Consider the following 21,488-nt stretch of genomic DNA (forward strand, 5'->3'; position numbering starts at 1 on the left):
GAATTTCAATGTAACCACATAAATCTGTTCTTTTCTTTTTTAGGCATACTAATAGCAAATGCAGAGATGAATGTCATAACAAATGAACTCGGTCAAGACTTGAAAACACTACCAGTCCAGACGGGCCCAGAAAACCAGCAACAATTCTCTCTGCCCTAAAGGACATATCTATGGTACCTATTTTGAAGATAGGAAAATTGGCAATTAAGATTCTGATATCTTCTAAATCTAATCAAAAGCCATGGTAAGGATAAGTTATGAACAAAAGCCAAGTCATAAATTCTGTTTCAAAAGCATCATGTATCTGTCTCCATGCTTGGGGATGTTCAAAATCCATCTGGAGATGGTCCTGGGCAACTGGCTCTAGGTGGCCCTGCTTGAGCAGAGGGGTTGGACCAGATGACCTCCAGAGGCCCCTTCCAATCTCAGCCATTCTATGATTCTGTGATTTCCTTAACCCTGTTATTGTAAAGCCATAAATACTCATTTACTCAATGCTGGACACAAAATTAGGCGGCTAACCTTTTTCTGGCAGGAATAAAACCTAGCATATAAATACACAAATCGGCCTAATGTCCTAAATCAAGACACACACGTACAAAAAAAGGAAAAAAGTGTCATTTAAATTTGAACAATCTCCAACAGTTAAGAACCATTCCACTATCCTAAATGAAATAAGCGTTGAAAATCTTCTAAACACCTCCAAATAAGAATCCACACTGTAAGATGACTGAAATTTTTTCTTTTTTTTAATTAAAGGTAACCACTATCAAGGGACAGAATCCTACCAGGATTTTGCCCTACCCCATATTTACTCAGTGCCTGCTGCTCCTGTATTTTTACATGCAGCTATACAGTACATCAGTCCAACAAGAGAACCAGCAGTCTTTAGACAATACAGACATGAACAATTATTTTTCTTGTATTACTAAGGAATTCCATCTGTTTATCTGATAAATAACTAGGGTGTAAAGAATTGGGTAAACAACTTCTGTATCTTTTTGATAAAAAGCACGGAAAACAGGAAAGAATGCTCCCCAGAATTATTGCATCCTTACTGAACATTTCCTACTGTGCTGTACATGAAGATTATATTATTAAATGTATTAACAAATTAGATGCTAAACACAAAGTGTTTCCTACTGTTTATATAGATGAAAACAAAATAGATCTTTATAAGCTGAACAGTCTGTTTTATGCAAATACAGCATCTTTGATATCTAAGGAACTGATTGTTCTACAGCTGTTAGAAAGACCTAAACTTGAATTTGTTTGCAGCAGGATGCTTTGAGTTTAAAGGGAAGAAACAGTTTTATTGTTGGCTCTTCCACCAAGTTACTACACTGAGTCCTAAACCCTTCTATAAAATTGCTGCGTACCAACTGATGCCAAAAGGAATAAAAAGGCCTTAAGGTGATTGAATGAAAAAGATTCTATACTGCAAGTACACTGAAATGTAAAAATTAACTATCACTAATAGGAATGCAGATTTATTTCCTCTGGACAGTCTAATAGCTGCCCATGATGACCAGCCTCTCTGTGAACATGGAAGGAAATGAGAGAGCATGGCTCTCCCCTATCACTCTTCCACATGTGCAGGGCTCAGTGGAACAAATATCAAGGGAAAGGAAAACAAATGATAAAAATATCCAAGGTGGAGTCTCCATTTTATATTTATGGATTAGTCATACACAGATGCTGACCTCTCTTTCACTGTGTCATCAAATCAGACAGTGTTAATGCTGATACGTTTTGAACTTGAAGGAGGCATGTTTAACCTAACTCGGAAATAGTGGGTATGAAGAATGTAGTAAGAATTACAGAGCTCATTAGATAACTTGATAAAATCATCCAGAATGATACCATTTGGAGATTTCTGCCTCTATATGAGACCTAGTCTAATAGCTTGAAAGTATTAGAAGATACCATATTAAGGTTAAAGCTGTTCAGCGTAGCAAGGAATAAAATGAAGTTCCAAGGTCAGATGTTTCCTGTGACACTGAGAATTCAAAGGTTCTGTACAAAGTTAATTTTATCTGAAAATATAAAAAATACTATTCTACAGAAAATTCCTTGGATCTTACTTGCACAGCTTCCTAGAGGCTGTAACAGGAGTTACTCTGTAAGAACTCAAAGCTCAACATCATAGTTGAATCACCAACATTGGACCAAGCAGGGCAATTAGTTATATTTACCAATTTCTTTCTTAGGACCATCATCACCTTACTTGATTACAAAATTCACCTAGTCACAGAAAGGACCAGTTGTGCCATCAGCAGGCCTCAACTTTAAGAGATATGAAGATTCAAAACTTAATTAAATCAAATTTAAGAGCAACTGCTTCTTCAATCAAGAAGAGACAAATGATATCACTACCATCTTATCTTGTCTGGACAAAAAAAATGAAAAGAGCAGAGAGATGGAGCAGAAACATTGTCCAGCTTTACAAGATGTCCTTTATCACTGTATATCCCAGAGTCTTAATGTCACCGAGAGCCCTCAATATATCATGCTCCTTCTAGCCATAGGAAGGTAAATCACCACACCAAACAAATCATCTTTTTATCATCTGCAAGCTATGGGGCATTACGAGAGTCGCTCTTACTCAGCTTCTAACATGTACATCTTGATAGTCATGTCCCTCTTTTTGTGGAGTCCACATGAACTAGGATATTTTACTTAGCTATGGACAGAAATTCTCTTTCGAGCAGAGTCAACTGATCTTCTAAGTTACTATAAAAACCTTATCAGCTTTATTGACTGACAGTACAAGTCTATCATCCAGGGAAGGATGGCTGCTCAAAAGTCTCAATGATACCATAAATGTTGTTGCCCCTGCTCTTCTGCAGGGACTCAAAGAGAGTAATCTCTCTGGGTGCCAGCGAAAGAGTGAAAACGCACCCTGTTATCCCTCAGTTGCCAGAGGGGTGAATTTCTAACCGACAATTCTGTTAACATTTATTTTCCAACAGTACTCACCCGCACCTTTTGTTCCCTGTTTTCCTCAACTCCAAAGGAGGATTCAGTTCAGGTTTGCAGTGAGGCATACAGTCAAGAGCAGCCATCTAAACACTGCTTACAGCCAGTGGGAAGGAGATAACTGAGACAGAGTTGCCTGTTTTAGTAAGGGTTGAAGCAAGTCAACTGCCCAGCAAGATTTTTTTTTTGTGGAGCTCTGACAGAGGAAGTACTAAAAGAAGCATACTGCAATGTGACCGGAAATAATAAAAGGATAATTGCAGCTTAACCACAAGAAAGTAATATAACACCAGTATTAAATATGGACACATATAACACCATCAGTATCATAATGTTAATGAAAGAATAATAAAAGTCATCATCTATTCAGAAAAGTCACAGAGGAATCAGGAAAGGCATTAACTCTCTTGTACTTCTTCCTGAAGTTTTATATTTTTGATTAATCTGCTTAACACATATTTACCCAATAAAAATATGGAAAACCACCTCTGCATTATCCTAGAAGTCACAGTTATTTAAGATTCGCTTTGTTTCAAATTGCCAAAAAGGAGGATTTAATTTGAACTGTAATATATTAACTTATTTTAGGCTTCAGATAGGGCTTTATATGCTGGATACAGCATGATAAAACTATGAGGCAGTCCCTTTGTATTACTAGAATTGTTCTTCAACTTTCTTATCCTAGGTTTATTAAACAGATCATAAAATAAATTCTTATATAGAGCCTTGAGGAGGAGGAGAGAACAATACATTGCAACAAAGTGATGAAACAATGGATGTTATTACCTGAAGGACAAAAGAACGAGTATATTAGTTTTGGCACAACCCTTCACAACAAGGATCAAGTTCTACAGATAAGGAAACTTGACAAGATTTCTACAAGTTGGTAAACACAAAGAAATTTTTTGGTTGGGGTGGGAAGGTGTTTGGTTGGTTGGTTTTGCCAGTCTGATGGCTGGAAGAACAGAAGAAAGCCCAAGCTTTTGACAGGAGTCAAACAAGCTCCAAAAGCAGAAACTTTATGCACCTGCAAACGACCCGTATCCCTACCCTAATAATAGCCTGCAAGAAACTGTTCTCAGCAAATACATCAAAGTCTTTCCATTTGTTTACTTACAAAGATGACTTCATTAGCAACTGGAGTTCCAATAACCAACACTCTTCCTGACTGATGTCAATCATCCTGGAAGAGCTTGGTATCATTCACTGGCTTAATAAGGAAAAACAGCAGTTGAAACCTAGTGAGAAGATTAAACATGCCTAAATGAACTCCTGAGCGCCAGCTGGAATGCAGTAAATGGGTTCAAACAACAGACTCTGGCTAAAACAGTAACAGCAACATATCTGGTGATCTGACACAAAGCTCGTTATTACCGTATGGCTTCAAAGACAGCAGAAGCAAAGGGGTGATGGCTGAGCTGGCAGGATATTAGAGGCAATTCTTCAGTCAGCTGAATTTCAGGACAATTGAAGACTGGAAAGGAGACCACGTACAGCCACCTTCGGTGTTTCAAACCTTTGGGCAGTTTAATTCCGCTACCAGATATGTCTAGATGCATTGCTGTGCCATATTTGATGAGCTATCTCATTCAGTCATGCACTGACATATAGGCTTATTATAACCCAAGCTACTCAGCAAAACCAAGCATTAAGGAGCCATAATACGTGAAAAAAACGACAGCAGAAACTGAACAATATTGCCAGAGTACTTGATAAAATGGCATGCTAAAACGCAGAGAACAATTTATCCACTTCATTGACTTTTACTCCTCAGTACCCGGAAATAAGTCACTGTTGTGGGGGGTTTTTTAATTGCTTTACAAATAAATTTATTTTCTTGATTTATTTCATAAGCAACTCTCATCCTATAAACACTTTTTCTGGCTAAGTTATCTAAACACTTGAAAATGTAGATTTATAACAGAGATTATATTATTGTGAAACAGCAGCTGTGAGCATGATTTGCAGCATTCTTACTGCACCAAATGACAGAAGCAAGGAAACATTTAAAAATTCATACAAGTGAAAAAAGGTCTTTCAGTATTACAAATACAAATCTGTAAACCACTGTTTACCCAGAAAAATACTTGTGAGATTCAGGTCTCCTTAAATACTTCATGACATGCTCCTTTTTCTGTGAAGATGAACTGGGAACTGCCTTGGTTTTGTTATTTTATATGAGAACGAGCTTCACGGAGTCGAGCTATATCTACAGCCAGAAATAAGCTGGAGGAACAAGAACACCCCACTGAGAAGCACTGAACTTCAACAGCTTCTATGTTTGCTACAGTCAATTTGATTTTAACTAGAACATGTCACAGTGGGACATCTTTTTCCACATCATAGACTGTAAACACAGCAGCTGGCAGTACAATTATATTTAGGCAGTATGAATGATTAAGCAGTTAAAAGCAGTGATCATACAAGATTGCGTATATCACTACTATATTTCAAATTTCTTCCTGCCTTAAGGGCTTTCTCATTAAAAATCCCAGCTTCACAGTTGTTGGTCTTAATTCAGAAAACAGCACCAAAACGCATTTTCTTCACAATTTTTGCCTCTTTCCACTCTTCATCACTCACTAGTGCTTTAAAATGAAAAATAAATGAAAATCCACGGCCGTAGGTAACTGTCACATACAGAAAATCTTCCAGTTTCATAACATGTATGATAGCAGGTCAGCACAAACAAGGGGACCTGCAAAGGACTTACAAATTAGCCCAAAGCAGCAATGCTGAGAATGGGGATGTTGGCACATACCTCAGTACTGCAATTAATTCCCTCAACTGTACATGAAAAGAATTCTGGGGTTTGCTGCCAGAACAGGTAACCCCAGCTTAATAAAACATCACCACCATAGCACATACCCATATCACCTATAGTTAGAAAGCAGTTTAAAATGCATGTTAACATGCCTCTTAAACACACACAAAAATCTGTATACTCAGCCGATACAGCTTCTGCCATCTTCGGTTTCAAGTGGCTTTCAATACTAGTGTTTTTCCTACCACATATGGTTTCTAGCCTATACCGTTGCATGGAATATTGCCCGTGGCACTTCTATTTTTAGAATTCTATTTGATGAAATTATTTACATACACACACACTTGTTATTCTTTATTTCTCAGCTGAGTTAATTTGTGGATCAAATTAACTTTTCTGATTGTCATAGGAAAAAAAAAAAAGCCAAAAAAAAAAAACCTCTCCTCTTATGAGTGATCACTTTTTTTCCAAATTTCTGCAGAAGAATTTAATTTGGCAAAACACAGGGCAAGCTGGCACAGAGGAGAGGCTATCTGCAGGGGCAGATGGAGCTAACGCTGGCCACTTGCCATAATGCCTTCTAAAGAAGCCACAAGAAAAGACCACGAGGCGACACAAAATCCAGTGCCCAGTGCCAAAGATTTTGCAGCACAAGGGCCACTGCTCTGTATTGACACAGTCTTTCATTGTTGCTATCAATGAACTCTTTATCCCTTTTATTTGCTAGCTTCGTTGGTGTATATTCTTTGCCAACTTGCTATTCATTGAACAATAATAAGCAACTAAAAATAAACAACCCCCTACCCCAACAATCCCACATTACTTTTCCACCTTAGGCTCAATGTTTTGCTCTTAATTTCAGGGAAGCTAATTTATTTCTTATAATCTCCAGGGAAACCACATCAGGAGAATATGTCAACATGTAGCCCATGCATTGCTGCATTCCTCTGGGGTTAAAGCAAGCACTGTAGTTGAAATTTTTCAGTGTCATTTTCTTACTCATGAATATTTCCATGAGAAAAGTGCACAATTTACTTTCTCATTCTAGTAAGCACTGAGAAATCCCCTTGATCAAATGCAACAAAATCCCCACTTTCTTAACACTATGATGCAAGAGCTTTTGAAAAGTCCGTATCTTCTACAAACTTCACAGCTATTCATACCAACATTTTTAAACCCCAACTTCCTTATGTTAGAAACTTGTACAGTACCTTGTTAGTCTTAGTATTTCTCTATGGTTAAGCACTAAATCCAACACATTCTTTAAGAACACACCCCAAGAACGGAACATTGATGTTTAATAAGAGGGGGATTTTTTGAGGCCACATTTGCATGCTTACTTGATAAAATCATAACTAAAACTTCCCAGAAACATAACTGTTGAACCATATAATGTTATACAGTCAAAAGACAGTGTTGGTAATATTCCATCCCTCTTTTCACTATTCCTCTCCTTACCCCAACTCACTTCCTCTGTAGATGTAGAAACCTAACCGTATTCACTTAATTAGAAGAACAGAAATAAGTGAATTTTAGTTTAGTATGCAAAAGCTGTAAAGTCTATACGACGACTAACTCGTTTTGACTTTGCATAGTTATAAATACATGAAAGAATGAAAATGCAACTAAAAATGTATGCCCTATAACCATCAATGTGGTGGACACAACACAGTATGTACTGCACATCTGCTTCTCTAAAGTTAAGGCACATACATAACTTCATAGCTCTTTGCCATATTAAGTGGTGTCATTTTATTTTGTTTTGATACTCCCACATTCTTGTATTTTATTTCTCATTACCTCATTGCTACAAAATCCTTTCTTTCTCAATATTTTAGTTTTTAAGACTGTTCAACAATACTGCTGCATTTGATTAGAAAACAAATTGACTATGCAGGGAATTACTAAGGTCTAAACCTTCCAGTCATCAAACCATATTCACAGAATTAATGCAACAATAAAACCTTTACAAGTGACTAATCACATGGTTAAAAGCAGAACATAAAATTTTCTTTTGCTACCGGTTGCAATTTTTGGAATATTTTCCAAAAATATGGGTAAAAATTTCAGAAACCATTTACTTTCATTTTACTTTTGAAATTATAAAGATTGGTTGTAGGGTATAACTTGGTACTATTTATAGCATATTATTATAATTTTATAAATTACACTCAACCAAAACATTTCCATACAATGCCAGTTTTGCAGATATGCTTATTTTCATTCAGTAAGCTTTCTGGCCAAGATCCACAGTAAGGATTCCAATATTTCCAATACTGGAATATTCCAATATTTCTTCTCTGTTAGAGAAGAATGAATCTTTGAAAACAAGCACATTCCCCTGCTTTTTTCTATTCTCAAATAATTGAAAATCAATACTCACTCACCCGTACTCTTCCAGTATTTTCCCTGTGTCCACTGATAAAACTATTCCATAGTTCTGTATCAGGAAGATCTCAACTCTTTAGCCTAACTTTTTAACCACTCGGTAAAGCACATGAAACATACCTGAGAAGAAGCTAAGATTATCTGATATAGCATACAGTAAATAATCACTCCTTACCCTCCTCCTTGTTTAAAGATTTATCTGACATTCAAGTTGCTTACTTCAGTTGCGGGCTGTACACCATTCTTTTCCTAAGCCTACTGCCTTTCAGTACATTTTGCTACACTCTCCAGAGAGATGCAGTTTGCTGGTCTCCAACTTACTACGTACACCAAGAGTCCGGGTCATGGTGGCACACAAGATGTTGTAGCTGAGCATGTGATGAATCTTTTGTTCACGTAGTCTTCATCATACACTAATTCTCCCACTACAAAATGATATTAACATTAATACTGGTGAGAGCCCTGTGCAACATCTCAAGTTGGTGTAACTCAAGGCTGCTCTAGAATCTCAGATGTAAGTGTACTTCTTTCAGATGTCTGTAGTACTAATGTAGATAGCACACCAAGGTATCCAATTCAAGGACACAGAGCCACGTGGAACTGTTTGGCCAACATCAAACACTGCATACGTGCCCATTTTCCTTCCTTTTTCAAATACAATTAATTTCAGGTTTGTTTCAACAGACATTTAAATGACAAACAACTTAAAGCAGCAATCTTAGTGTAAGATTATACAGAAATCCTAAAGGACTGGAAAAAGCTAAAATGTTAACTTTTTCCCCCCACACTTTCCCCCCCTCCCTTTTTTTCCTTGTTAGTTTTTCATATCTTCTTCTACATCATTTTACTGTAATTTCTGCATAGTTTTCTACCACTCTGTTACCCATCCTCAGTTCCTAAACTTCCTTCCCTGCAAATTTGCTTTGACCCTCAACATACTTTCTCTTGCTCCTTTTGGGGATTTTAAATGCTCTTTCATTATCTTCCATGTTCTTCCCTCACCCCATGGATGTTTATTTCCCAGAACAGTGTCAGCCTTTTCCAGGGAGCTGGGTCCACAGCCCAGTCTTCATCCCCCAGTCTCTTTCATTGAAACAAGGTTTATCAGGCTTGCTGCATCATTTCTCACTCCTCCTGGCACATCCCAGAGATGGCAAGCAGTGAGCGGGCGGAGAAGCACCACAAAAAAAGGACAAAGAAACTAAGAACAGATGCTGCCAGAGGTTGAAAAAGCAGAGTGTGACTTCCTGTCTGGCAACCAAGGAGTTGCCAGAAAAGACATGGGAATTCCCAGATTTCTAGTGCAACGTAATGTATCCGTGCATCAGACTGTCTTTTAGTAGTATTTTAAAATACAGTTTTCTCTGTTTGTTCTTAAACTTACAACGCATCCAGAGAAATTTTAAAAATCCATGTGCCTATTTACAGACAGTGAAACACAAAGCAATATATGATAATATAATTTCACAATATAATTAAAGCCTATGTTGCAACACATTCATAAGGAGCCACAGTTCTGACTATTTGGGCAAGATCAGTTCTGCCAGTTCTGTGCTGCATATGTGTATGTGTAGAATGAGATGCAGTTTCCCCACTACTACCTCTACCCAACTATGTACCCAAGGGAAAAAATAAAAAATAGGGTTAGTCAGTTCTAGTATGAACAGGGAGCTATTAAGAAACTGCTTCTAGAAAAACCAAAAATAAATCACTGCAGCAATTATCATGCAGATCTTTAGCTGTAAAAATTTCTGCAATGTATCTTTAAATGCTTTTATGTGCCATGATTTTTACATTAAGTAGATTCCCCTGTTCTGCGAAGAGAGCTGCTCAAAGAAGGATCGGTCACATTGGCCTGTGCTGGACGGCGGGGGAGGGATGAAAGGAATGAAAGCAGTTATCAAGGCATTTGTAAGTAGTGAGCTCTTGGAACAACATTAGAGTTGAGGGTCATGGGAAACAGAAGCTTTGCTCACCCTTCTTCCTGGCAAAGTTTTCTGCACTTGGGCAACAAAGTAAAATGTTTTGTAAGAACAGAAGGAAGAGGAGAGGGAAAAAAATTAAAATGTGTATATTTAGCTCATTTAAAAAAAAAATACTACCACTTTGCTTTAAAGGAAATGAAACACTTTCTATATGAAATTCTTTCAGGCTCTTAGAGCTCAGGAATACAACACTTGATTAGATTCCTTTGATCAGACAACTAATATCACAGTCACATGAACTTCAGTATCACACAACAGGGTTGTGTGGGGTTTTTTTCCTAATACAGACACACACACACAAACAGATGTAAGTAGCATTTGTTTAGAGTCAGATATGCACTTCCAGACATGGAGGACAGAACTGACACCCCAAATCAAGCAGGATTTTGTCGAGTGAAGTTATATGGCACTAAATGTCTCTACCAAATTTGGTGGAAAGGAGTTTCTTGTACTCAGTCTACCATAGAGCCAATTCACTACATAGCTACTTCTCACTACTTAGGGAGAATAGATACCAAAGACATCAGTTTTATACAGCAAGCTAGCTTAATATGCTACTTAAACCCTCTTCTACCTTCAAAATATGAAAGGAATTCAGAAAATGCAGAGATGAGAGCCATGAAAGCACTTAAAAGCCTTAAAGATACATTTTTGAGGGTTTAAGTTCAATCACTTGCAGTATCCTAAACTCAAAAACTGTTACCAAAATACCTACATGTTAATAATGGGGGGGGGGGGGGAATCAGCCAAACAAAATATGCTTCATTAAATAATGAAATGCACAACTACAAATCTGTTTCACGAGGTGAGCTCCTGTTTATACAGCTCAGGAATCAAGTGTTCCCAAGGAATTTGGAGTTAACTCCAATTTGCATGTGACTATTTCCTTAACAGTTAAGTAATAGTTTTTGTATCCTACATACTTCCCAGTTTTATTGCATTCAGCCAAAAAGGGCAAGAAATAAACCCTGTAAAAAGCAGTAATAATATTACATCTCTCTCCATGTGCAAAACTATTTCAAAGAGCAGGCTCTTCGCATTCATTTCATTGGACTCTTTTACTTAATTAACTTCTCAGACAAAAATAAGGACCTTTAAAGATCCTGTCTTCTGCTGAAGTCTGCCTAGTTTTTCATAAATCAAATAACTTGGAAGAGGGACCAACTAGGCTTCTACATGTTTCATGTACTGTGTCTTTCAACTTTTAATTCTCTGGAATTTTGTTCTACTTCCCTGTCACAAAAAGATTTAGGAACATATGACAACATCCTCTTGTTATCTTCCTGGCAGAGTAATATCCTTTAATTAATAATCTTACCATCCATTAGTACTAGTAGTGTTTTCCATTAGTACTAGTAGTGTTTATATTACGGCATGTGTAATGAGTGCTGAACTAACTATTATCACTCTTGAATGAAACCTTGTCATTAAAACAGATAAATAACAACTTGATTGTTTCATTACTGTACACTCGGGTCCAGTCAAGAAACAAATTAAATATTAGCAATTATTTTAAATCAGGGATAAAGGAACAGAAACATCATTAACACCACTCCATCAATCCATGAGAGACCTGCATTTAAACATTATGTACAGATTTTGTCCTACTCCTTGTCACCATGCCAAAGTACCTGGGAAAGGCACAGGGAAATGAGGCAAAAGGTAAGTACTGGTAAGAATATCTTGTTTAAAGAAATGTGCTTACAGTCATCAGCCTGAAAAAGCCGTAAGAGTTCTACAAAATCACAAGCAGTATAGAAATGGTGGCTTGTCTCTTCCAAAGTAAAAACAAAAGGCCATCCAACATAGAAAGAAGCAAGCTCAAAACAAAGAAAGATTTTTTTTGTAAAATGCGTAGTTAAATCATGAAGCTCCTTGCCACCGGATGCTGTGGATATTAAAAATTTCTGTGGGTTCAAGAAAGGACTAGGCAAGTTCACAGAAGAAAAATCCACTGAGAGCTATTAAAGACATAACCCCTTGCTCAGGAAATCTTCAAGCCCCAAACTGCCAGAGGCAGCGGAAGCATCGCTACTTTCTGCCTGCTCTTATTCTCTACCCTAGGCAGTCAGTGCTGCGCGTGAGAGAAAAACACAACTCACAGCACAGCACTTAATCGCATCTAGAGACAGGATATAACACCAGATAAGCCTAAGGTCTGACCCAGCATGGTCGTTCTTATATTCTTTGTAGGAAGATTTGGACACATACGTTTTGCAATAGCTTGAATGACTCAAGACACCGTTAGCTGATCACCACCATCTGCTAGTAGGAGGTTATCACTCTCATGGATGAGCCAATACACCATAATGGGTAAGCACTCTTTAGCCACCTATCTAGAGTCACCTATTTTAGCAACAGACAACAACGAAGGAGGAAGAGCTGAGTTAATGCTGCAAAATTAAGGATCATGAAGATGGTCTATCTTGCTGGCTGAACCATGGCAGATGTTCTCCAGGGGATGAGCAATGATGGGTTGTTGGAGGCTGTATCATCTTTAACCGCTCCAGAGCCAGAGGAGGTGGACCACTATGCTTTTTAGTCATAATACGAGGCTTCCAGCAAGGACTTGTTTCTTGAATTACTTCCAGTAATCCTTCCAGCAAGGACTTTAGTGATTTGTGCTATGAGGTATACTAAGCATAACTTCTAACAGTAAAAATAACTGCATTGATAAATAAATACCTGATTTATATTGATTTGGGCTGAATAATAGTTAATTTGGGCTACGAAGCCCAAATGGCTTAAATGAAGACTGACTATACAGCTTTACTCCTTTCACACTCTGTGCTGGCACACACATATTATCTTCACCCTCTTCCTTCAAAACTTTTCCTAACTTAGTTCTTAGCATGAGGGCAAGCACTATGTGGACAGCTATTCAATACTTGTTCTTTCCTCAGAGTTCAGTATTGCACTCTCCTCTTCTCCTCCCACAATTGCTTACTGCATACCATCCAAGTCCTGTAATGAACACAATTATCTCAGCCTTCATGCAAGCCAAGTCTAGACAGTAAAAGCATATTTCTATGTCACATGCAGCACCATTACCCTATTTGACAGACGGAGACGCTGAAAGCAAGACTGCCTAAGGCCACACACTGAACTGGTGATTAGGCAGACCCTTGTGGGTCCCTGCTTCATGCCCATGACCAGGAGACGCTAACCAGAGCTGGAAAGAATGCAGCTCCTCACACTTCCCCATCCCCACAAAAGCTGCAACTTTTTTCTTCCAAGGGGGCGTAACTTTAAAAAATAAAATTTCATATTAAAAGGAGAGAAGAAAACCCTAATTTCATTAAAAAGGAAAAAAAAAGGCAACACAACCTTGTTTTGATCCATTTAATGCAGCCCCTACAGAACGCCCAGTTACTCCAGCTGCAGCAGCTAGTGCTCTGTATCTGTTTCAAGTCAGTCTCCACAAAAACGAGGAACACACCACACACAAAGATGCTTGCTTACTCAGCAGTCACTTGCTAAACTTTAGTTCAAGCATCTTTTAAAAAAAAAAAAAAAACAACAAAAACACCCAAACAAACCAAAAGACGACCAAAACAAAACCAGGACAGAACAATTAAGGTTTGCACAATTAAACTCTGATGTTTCTTAATTGGAACAGTCTACATTTGAATAACTTTAATACAGGGTTTTTACATATAAAATGTTTCCATTAGTTTTCAGGTGCTGCAGAATTTTATTTCTCTTTCATAAAATCATGTTAATTCCCACTAATTAAGATTAATTCCCACTAAGATTTCAATCTAACATCATCACAGCTCAGTCTCAAGAATCAATATTCAGGGGAGTATTGAAGAGACAGAAAATAGAGAGCTGCTTTGCTTGCATACAAGTTCTAGAGGAAGCCCAGACAGGTTTTCCCCAAGAGAAATGGGAAAAATTCCTTCTTGAAAGATACAAAACAACACTGGAATAGCTGATAACAATGCTTTTGGAAAATATCCACCCATCTTGTTTCCACACACAGTGGAAAAGTCAATGATAAGTCAGTAAGTCAATAATTCATTAGGAGGATGAAGAAAAAAATATAAACGCTCTAAGCCTGAACCAGTTATTTGTTTTTAAGGTATTCATAAAGCAAAATTTGGTGTTTAACCCTAGGACTATTTTTATCCAGAGACTGACTGCAGAATGTCCCTGACATCAACACAGCATCATTTTCCCTCCAGCATACCATAAATTGCACTTGGAACACAAGCTTTGCAAGCCTCACAGTTTGTTGGCTGGCTGGATTTCCATTCCAGCACACCCTCTTCTCCCTTTTCTCAATGAAAAGCGGCTTAAAGGAGTTGTAGATTCCATTTCAAAAGCCCAGCAACACTTAAAGTATTGGTGTCTCTATCCTCCATTTAACACAAGTGGGAACATTTCCATGAAGTTATACTTTTCATAAAAACACGGGAAATCTCAGCAAGATTAAAACCAAACAAGTTCTGTAACTGGATTCTGAATCATCAATTCTGAAATCATCAATTCTTTTTAAAACAGAACTGGAATTCTCTGTAGGGAAAAAAGTTTCAGTTAGTCTAGGCAACACTTGTTGTTTACGATGAGTAATATGAACCAAACTGACAGAGCACAAACATGGTAGTCTGGATTTTGGACATTGCTTTCCAAATGCAGTATTTTTTCTTTTCACAAGCATGTAAAATGCTTAACTGCAATGGATGGTCCTTTCAGAGCTCAATGTGTATTGACTGCAATCCTCTTTCATCTCCAGTTGAACACATAAGTAAATATGAATCAATGAACAGCCTCTGATCTTTGAATTACTCAAGAGACTGAATGAGTAGCCAAGTAAAACACCTTCTTCCCAAAACATTAATGTTCACTTCCTTGACATAAGCAAACAGAGCACATTAAAATATCAGCTGCAACAGGAGAAAAACCTAGCAGTAAATGGGTTTTTTTCTTTAATTGTTTTTAATTCTTTTATTTAAAATTACAGCATTCAGTAAGCAGATGGTTTTACAGGCATCTTTGTGTCTAACATGCAGGGCAATACCTAGTTTCTCCAAAAGAGTCATTCTGTTCGTTAATTGTTTCTGAATTAAGGACCCCCAATCTACACATTGCCAAGAGAGACCATAATGACTCCTGCTAACTGTTGTAATAGCTCACCTATTAAGGACTGTGATTCTCCGGCTCCTGAAACATACAATGTATCATAACATCTCTTATCGAGCCAATTATTTACGAAGACAGGCTCGCTAAATCCTTTTACAAGCACCTTTCAATATGAAACAATACTCCGAGGATCCACTCTGCACAGACAAGAACCCAGAACACCGATATAATCGGAGCTACCTCAACACAAGCTGGTTATGCTCATTACTTAGCAGCCAAAGAGCTAATAAGTTTAACTTTGATATCATACCCTCAAGCTAAATATATAAATTAATCTTGTGTGTTCTGCTGTCAATTTTCATAATGGCTGGATGAGAAAATATAAAAAGATCACTGTGGAATATTAATTATAAACTGTGTGAAGACTGTGCTCAAAATTAGTGTGGGAAGCAGCAATCATAAATAATATGGATGACAGAACCAATATGAAGTTTGACATAAACAGCCTCATTGAGCATTATTTTCCTATTGGTTTTGGAGGCCATGAAGATACATACACAGTTACTAAGAAAAAGAGCACCAATTAAGTCAAACAAAAACTGTGACTTACAGTGCCAATGTCTCAGTAATGACACTCAGGTTGCCTTCTTTTTTCCCCCTTCCTCCTCCTATTTCTAATATGAAAAATGAAACTTCTCTTCCCTCAAAGAAAAACAAAATCCAATAATAACCCTCAAAAGTTCTGCCTTAGCAGCAAAATTTAGTAAAGTTTTCACCTTAGGAAGTCATCTTGAACCAAATTTTCCAGTGGCTAAGAGATTATGCAGCTGCTAACTTTACTAGTTGGTATATAGCTTCCCAAAATACACCTAACAACGTGAGTTTAAAATTCATGGGTTTGTGCTACTGAATAATAATAAAAAAAAAACAGAACACGTTTCTGGGTGTGAATAATAGTCAGATTCTATCTTTCATCATCTCCCCACAGACAGGCAAAGCAGAAGGGCTTGAGAGAACTTTAGCTTCTTAAGAATTACAGGTTGAAGCTCTGATAACTCTCAAGTGTATGTGTAAATGATTATTGCAAAAAAAATTAAGTAAGAGTACATTTACAGCAATAGTCTAAAACAGTACAGTTACCTGAATATTTCCTTATCACTGTCGTCTGCATGACGGCAGCAGGGCCTGGTAGAACTCTTCCTGATAAACCTTATCACTGACACACGTTATTTTAAAATTAAATGCAGAAGGCTGTGCAACACAGACAACATTCAAGGTAACAAAAGACAACCTGAGAAATACAAGACACAGTTTCTTCTTTCAATAAGAACTGTACAGTAACAGAATGACAGACCTAGCATTAACTGGAAATAACACGTAGAATGAAGATTGCTGTAACAAACTCAGAGATACTAGAGACACAGTATATAGTCTGCATTAAAAAGTAATAGACAGAAAACTTATTTATTACCTGGCCTTTAAAAACCAGCATTTGATCATTTAATTAAGCATTGCAGGAATCTGTATGCACAAGTGACAGAACAATTTTATAATATAATTTTGTATTTACATTGAAATTTAACTTTGATAAATACTTCCATCCTTTGCAGCACATATTTTCACAATGTTCTAGGATCACTCTTTTTGCTATGGAATTTTTGATTTTAAAAGATAAACACAAGAGCAGAGCTATTAAGTCTCTAATAGCACAAGATTTTGACATCTTAAAAAAAAAATTCCTAGTGGTACACCTAAAGGCCATAATGGGGAAATATTTTACTAGATATCATTCATCATTTTCTCCTGGGTGTTCACTCCCAAGGGTATGGAGAAACTCTGGCATATTTTTTAACTATGGAATTACTAAAACAAATTTTTCCCTGCAAGGCATAATTTATATAATTTTTCCTCAGGACTGTATTTTGAAAAGGAGAACAAGTCCTAAGAATGAATTCTGAAGGGGGGGGGGGGGGGGGGGGAAGTCTAACCTTTTGCTGAAAGCACAGAAGAAATATAGATATTTACTAAGAGTGCACATTGCACTGTCATAATAAGTATTTCCTAATACTATCAGGATGCCAGGGTTTGGGCAACCTCTGGTATCCCAGATGTTTTTTCCTTCTCCCCTTTGCCTGGAATCCTGAAGACTGAACCCAGTTGATGTTTTCTAGTTAGTTTAGAAGCCCCACAGATTTTCCTTCTTCTTGAACCTCTCCTACACCACCTTTTCAAATACGTCTCCATTTTCAAATGCTAGCACTAACATTGAGTTTCTCTCTGCGACTTCTGGGAAACATCGCGTTAGTCCAAAACCTCTCCAACACACAAAGGGGACAAAATTAGTTTTCTATGCTATTGTCATCTTACTTTCCAAAAACCCACCTGCTTGGACAACAGCGGCTATTCACGGTAACCACTTTTATTGCCCTCATTTGAACGCATAATTTACAGAGAATAGACTGCCCCTTCCACAGCATTCAGTTTAATAAAAAAAGTCATCAGAATTGTGAATTGTAAATAGGAAGATCCCTCAGACAACACAGACTAACAACTCCAAAATCACTTCTCCCTTCATGTTATCCTTTCAAATATTTGCAGATAACTACCAAGACACTCTCAAGCTTTATTAAGCTCCTGTGGGGGAGGAAAAAAAAGAAAAAATAAATAAAAGATGCATTCCGTCTATGGGTTTTTATTTTTCTAGGGAGGGTGTAATGGAGGACAAAGAGAAAGAGTCCAAAAGCCAAGGGCCTTGAAACTGGTTTTTAGAGTTAAGTATTTGTTTCAATATAGCATTTTGACCAATAGTACATAATGACAAGAGAAAGGTGGCTGCCTAGAGCTCTCACATTCACATTCAGCAGAAGAGAAGGCTGACAACAGCTCCAAAAAGATCCCACACAACTTCCTCCCAAAACACTTCATAAATTGGAATTGATATTTGTCAGGAAGTGTTTCTATTCATTGACAAAAACAAAAAAACAACCCTGCAATATCAGAACCAGTCAAATGACTAAGACATTAACGAAGACTATTCCCTGACATGGACATAAATCACCTGGATAAAAAAAAAAAAAAAAAAAAAAAGGAATACCAAGGGGTGCTTGCACAACAGCTTTTTGAGTGGAGAGACACATATTTCTGAAAATCACATTCCAGTGAGAATTAAAGAGCTTTTAGCTCTTGTTCCTCCATATTCCTGAAAATTTCATTAGCAGCCTACATAATCCTTGTAATATTTTACAATCCAAACAAATCTTTTCATTAAGGATCAAGGTAGGGCAGTAGTAGAGCTGTAGGGAGGGTGGCAGAAGACTCTTACCTTAAAGCTTCAGTTCTGATAAGTACTGAACTCAGCAAAGTGCATATTCCAGCTGAGTGAGAGTATTAATCGCAAAAGAAACACAAGAGGATGTGGGCTTTAAGCCAGTAAAATATTCAATGATCTGGAATCTCACAGAATAGACCTACCAAACTGGTTTCGCAACTGCCAGTGCACAAGACATCAATAAGTACTTGACTCTGTTGCAGCTTCTCATAACGGAATCAAACTTTAGTAGATTTTCAGTATTATCACTATTGACATTTCTCTTTCCTGCCAAATAATTCCATTCTGGATCTCAAAGGAGCCTTACTATTTATCAGAGCCACCAAAAAATCTGGAGATCAGATTGGAAAAAGGGTGTTAACATGAGTAACATATTTTGCTGCTGATATAGATGTTTATAATCAGCTTTCATTTTTTCCTTTCTTGAAAACCAGCAGAAGGATGTCACAACCTTAAATGTCAGGGAGGTAAGAAGATAGAGGAAAATGAAATTTAGGAAGCACACACTAATGCACATGGTAAAAAAATAAATCTCAATTACATCCACATAATGATGGGATTTACATTAGCTTTAATACTCTGGAATGATCTTGGAATCACTGCAGACAGTTCTGTTACAATGTCAACTCAATCAGCAACAGTCAAAAACATTAAGGCTTATTAGAGAAAGAAAGCACAAAGCAGAAAATACCATTATTTGATGCATTCACTCCTTGAATATTCCATGAATTTTCTTGCAATCCATCTCAGAAAGGGCACAGTTACCATGAAGAAGGCACAAAGAAAGTTGCCAAAGGACAATGAGAGGGACAGATTTGATTATTTAAAATTAAGCAGAAACTAACTAGACTAGAACTTTTCAGAGTAGCTGGGGAACAAAATCTGCAAGGAGGAAGAAAGAAGAGAAAGGTCTTTAAAAAAAAATTGAAACCCATATGAACAGGACAGGCAATGCATATAGGAAACAGTTACTATTTCTCATGGAACAAAAATTGCCATCATTAGATAAAATAACCAAGCAGCAGGCATACAACAAAGGAAGAACTTTTGCCCCTGCAGTGCAGACTTAAATGGTGAAACTCCCCACTCGCTGTCACAGACTGCTGTGGAGCCTAACAGGACACCTGGATTCAAACCCAGGTTAGATGATAAAGCCATTTCTGAAAAGCGGTTATTTGAGGACACTGGGTGAAACTTCAGCCAGAAGGCTACCTCAATTTAGAGGTTCTCCTTGTCTAACATGCTTTAGAAGCTAAGTACTTTTGTGGGGGTCACCAACTGATCAGTTTTATTCCGGAGGTCTGAAGGCACAGTGGATGGCTCTGCTGAGACTGCAGAGATGCTGACACATCTCTAAAGTAAAGTAGCCTCACAAAATCTGAAAGTTGTATTTCCGTAATAATAGGACTTAATTACTGACTGCATTAATTTGTTCCATGGGGAAATAATCAAGTTTTGCAGAAGTGGAAAAGCTGTTCTGTCTTATCACTTTAAAGTTTTTTGTTTCTTGGTTAAAAAAACCAACCAAACAAAAAAACCAAACCAACAACTTTCCATATACTTGACATCCTTTTAGAAGGAGAAACCAGCTTTTGGAGAAACCAAATTCCACATAGTAGCTCAGGATCTCTCAAACAGTAAAAACACCATAAATCCCTCCTCCTAAATTTTCCAGAGAGGCACAAATACAATCCTTACATTGGAATGAATAAGGGGTTAATGAAGTATTAGACTTCATTAAAAGTATGTTGGCTCATTAAATATGAAGTTTAACAAAACAGTATGACAAAATTTCTACTGGACAGTATGACATACAGCAGTATGCCAAATTCTACTGCACTGGTAATAACTATTATCTGAATAATCTATTCAGCTTCACAAAAAAAATGCTGAACTCCTCCTATGCCATTTTATTAAAAAAGTACTAATCATCTGTTTTAAGATCCCCCTCCTACACAAAAAAATGCCCTTTTTAGAAGTACCCAAATCAAACAAATTCAAACCACTTTTTAAAAACAGTATTTAACACATTTATAGATAATAATGTTTCTTTAAACTCAGGTCATATATAGAAATATATAAACTCAGGTCATATATAGAAACTGAGATGGAAGTGAAATTCCATGCAATACTTAATTGCCACTTAAATTACTCAACACCTGCATATATACAGTAAAAGACAGGGCATACAAAATTACTATCTATACAGACGAAGATGAGCAGAAGTTAAAGAAGATAAATCCCCCAAAACCGCAGGCTTTATTTTACTGTGGGACAACGGAGACAAGACGAAAGTAAGAACTGGGCATTCAACATGTCTAATTTTTATATCTGCCAAGAATCCAGACGTGGGATTTGATAGGCAGAAACTCCACCTCCCACTGGTACCTCACAGTCCCTGCCCCTATTCACTGCACTCAGCCCCTCCCGCATACCCCGAGGGAGGTGAGGAAAAAAAAATTGAGATTTGAATCACTTAATATGTTTAAAAATTAAAAAAAAATCCCCCTGGAAAACAATCAAGCCACTAAAACATCGCCCCCTGACCCACTAGTGTTCACTAGTAAGAGTAACACTGCTGTCTTGTATTTCATTCCATTTGTACAAATATATCGTTGTTTAAGTGCCATTTTGATTTACAAAGGGACAAGAGAAGTGTTTGTCAAAATATGATGAAATTCCTTTGGGTACATTAAACGGTCAAGAAAGCATTGGAAGATTGATGCTTAATCCAGCAACACAGTACTCAGTGCTTCATAACGACTCCTCAAGACAAATGACAAAAGTAGGCATGAAAGTGAGTTTTTATTGTCAAATAGTCTTAAAGTCTCAAGGTGTATTGAAAACTGTAGCTTCTCACAGAAGACAAATCAAAGAGGCTCTGGAGTGCCAATGACAACAGGAATTGTGACTGTTAGCATAATGCATATTTTACTGACAAATGATTTGGAAACTGTCA

At 37.3% G+C, this 21,488-nt stretch overlaps 1 protein-coding gene across 2 annotated transcripts in view; it reads right to left on the reverse strand.

The window, feature by feature from the left end:
• The window catches only part of ARHGAP42 (Rho GTPase activating protein 42), a 178,110-nt gene that overhangs the window by 138,340 nt on the left and 18,282 nt on the right, over positions 1–21,488 (reverse strand). The gene's annotated exons all lie outside the window — the stretch shown is intronic.

The sequence above is a fragment of the Mycteria americana genome, chromosome 1, assembly GCF_035582795.1.
Source record: "Mycteria americana isolate JAX WOST 10 ecotype Jacksonville Zoo and Gardens chromosome 1, USCA_MyAme_1.0, whole genome shotgun sequence".
NCBI lineage: Eukaryota > Metazoa > Chordata > Aves > Ciconiiformes > Ciconiidae > Mycteria > Mycteria americana.